Below are 2,848 nucleotides of genomic sequence, written 5' to 3'. Positions count from 1 at the left end.
CTATGTCTGTGAGATATGTCGGTGGTAGTCTGATAGGGATTGCATTAAATCTATACAGCAATTTTGGGAGTATGGCAGTCTTCACAATGTTGGTTCTTCCTAATGAGCATGGAATATCTTTCCATTTTCTGAAATCCTCTACAATCTCTTTTTTTAAGAGTACTGTAATTTTCCTTGAAAAGATTTTTGACTTCTTTAGAGTAATTCAAAGGTATTTCATTTTCCTCAGTGCTATTGTAAAAGTTATTGCTTCCTAATTTCCCTCTTAGTGTGTTTGTTGTTTGTGTAGAGGAATGCTATTGACTTTTGGGTATTGACTTTGTATCCTGCTATGCTACTGAATTTGTGTATTAATTATAGTAGCTTGGCCCCTTTGTTAAAGATATGGTGGCTGAGTGTGTTCGTAGGGGCTTGAGTTGAGTTTTTTGGGTCTTTCAAGTAAAGTGTCATGTTATCTGCAAATAAAGATAATTTAACTTCTTCTTTGCCTATTCTTATTCCTTTTATTTCTTTCTCTTGTCTAATGGCTGTAGCTAATGATTCCAGAATTATATTGAATAAGAGTGTTAATAGAGGACATCCTTGTCTTGTACCAGATCTAAGAGTAAAAGATTTCAGTTTTCCCCATTTAGGATTATGTTAGCTGTTGGGTTTTCATAAATGGCTTCTAATGTGATCTGCTTCTGTTCTCTTTGGCTTTCAGCATATTATTCTTGCACTGGATTTCTTGGATTTGACTATTATATGTCTCGGTGTGTTTTTCATTGGGTTGAGGTTACTTGGTGTTCTGTATGCTTCGGTTAATTGAATGTCAGATTGTTTCCTCATATTTGGGAAGTTTCCTGCTATTTCTTCTGCCCATATTTTTTTAATGTCATTTGTATTGATTCCTTTTTTCTCATTGATGCCTATTAGTCTCAAATTGTTCATCTTTGCATCATCTTGCAAGTGTTGAATTATTTTTTCCTGCATCCTATTCGTTTTTAAGAGATCTTTTCTTACCTTTTCCCTAGCTGCACCAGCGCCTTCAAGATCTGACACTCTGTCTTCACTTTCACTCAAATGGTTTTGCAAGCTTGTGATTGAGATTTTAAGTTCCTCTATATCTCTTTGAGTCTGCTTCATGCAATCTATTTCTTTCCTGTATTGCTCATCCAATGATCATCAAAAATGATCTGTCATTTTTCTAATCTCTATTTTTTTATGTCTTCTTTACAAGCAGTTATCAATTCTTTTATTTCAGAGTTTTTTTTCAGATTGAGTTTCCTCCCTATGATTCTGTATTTGATTCTTTACTTCAGATACTATGTTTTCAGAGAATTCTTTTTTTATTTCAGAAAAGAATTCCTCTCTGAGTTCCTCTATAACTTTCTGCTGTTGCTTATTTACTTCCAATGCTATTAATGCATACATTTCAGCTGAGCTAGTGGCCTCTGCACTTGTTCTGGGTGGGCATTGGCTTTCCTCCATATGTTTCTGCATTTGATTCTTTACTATAGATGCTATTAATTGAGGGATTTCTTTTTTCATTTCCAATCTGAGTTCTTCTATACCTTGCTGCAGTTATTTCTTTATTTCAGATGCTCTTGCTTCATTGCTTTCAGCTGTGTGATTTCCAATTTTTCTGTGTTAGTGTCCTCTGTACTTGTTATGGGTGGACTTGGGGTCTGAGATCACCTTTTGCTCCTTGTATTTGTCATTTTGTATAGCACTGTCTTCTGAACTTTGTTGTAGAGCTTTGGTGCAGTTATAACCTTAGCACCTACTGAATTTCAGGTGCAGATCTACAAAGTTTGGATTTATCCTGTTGTGCCTGGCTTGGGTCTGGCTTCTGTGCTCAGCTCCTTTCTGCTTCAGCCTTGGAAGTGAGTCTGTTGTGCCCCTCTGGCAAGATGTTCTGCTCCTGGACTAGCTGGGTGGTTCTGGCCCCTACTCTCTCTGCAGCGACTGCAGCTGCAGAGTTTCACCCCAGGCCTGTATACCAGCCCTGAGTTGATTCTGAGGGAACAAGATGGAGTAGTGGGTAGAGGAAGCTCTCCCACACCATCCTGGGCCTGGGCTAGGACTGGATCTGTGGTCCCAAGAACGCGGCAGAAGTTCTCACTCACTGGGCCAGAGTTGGGGGGACTGCGGAATGGTGGTGGGTGAGACCCTCTTCCCAAGTGGGTGGAAGAGGGTCTCACCCACACTGCACCTGGGCTTGGACTGGACAGGTCCCACCGGCACTGGCTAGCTGGAGGCTGTCCCACACACTCACTGGGCTTTTCCTAGGGCTGGATCTCAATAATTAATCTTTTACAGTGATATAAATATCCCTCTTACCAAAAAGCAAATTAGTTTTTCTCTTCATTTATTAGATTAAAAGTCAATTATTGATGGAATTCTAGTTCTTATTTGATGATATAAGGCAATGTTTACAAACTCTTTTCAAGTCAAGAAGATATTTTCATATGTTCATCAATTAGATAACTCTAATAGGCAATATTAATGTATGGGAAAGGTATTTACAACATCGATGGACTTCTATTTAATTGCTACAATAAGTAATAAGAATTGCTACTATTTGGAGATATTTATGTCTTGAATGTATGATTACACTAGAGTTTATTGTAGGGGTGTGATAATTAATTCTAAATTATGATAAAACTACAAATAACAGAACGACAAATGAGCTAGTAAAATAAATAACAAATGAATCAGTTCTAAAGAAAATTTAAAAATTATTAGTACATTTTAAGTATATGCTGAAGTGTAAAAATAATTTATCACATAAAGAAATCTAAGAAATTTTGATTGAAAAAGTTATTCAAATTTAAAAATTTTATATAGTCACAGACATTGAGGTGGG

Source organism: Octodon degus, unplaced genomic scaffold, assembly GCF_000260255.1.
Source record: "Octodon degus isolate 3935 unplaced genomic scaffold, OctDeg1.0 scaffold00086, whole genome shotgun sequence".
Taxonomy (NCBI): Eukaryota; Metazoa; Chordata; class Mammalia; order Rodentia; family Octodontidae; genus Octodon; species Octodon degus.
The sequence above is the reverse complement of the archived record's forward strand: the minus strand, read 5'-3'. Positions refer to the sequence as shown.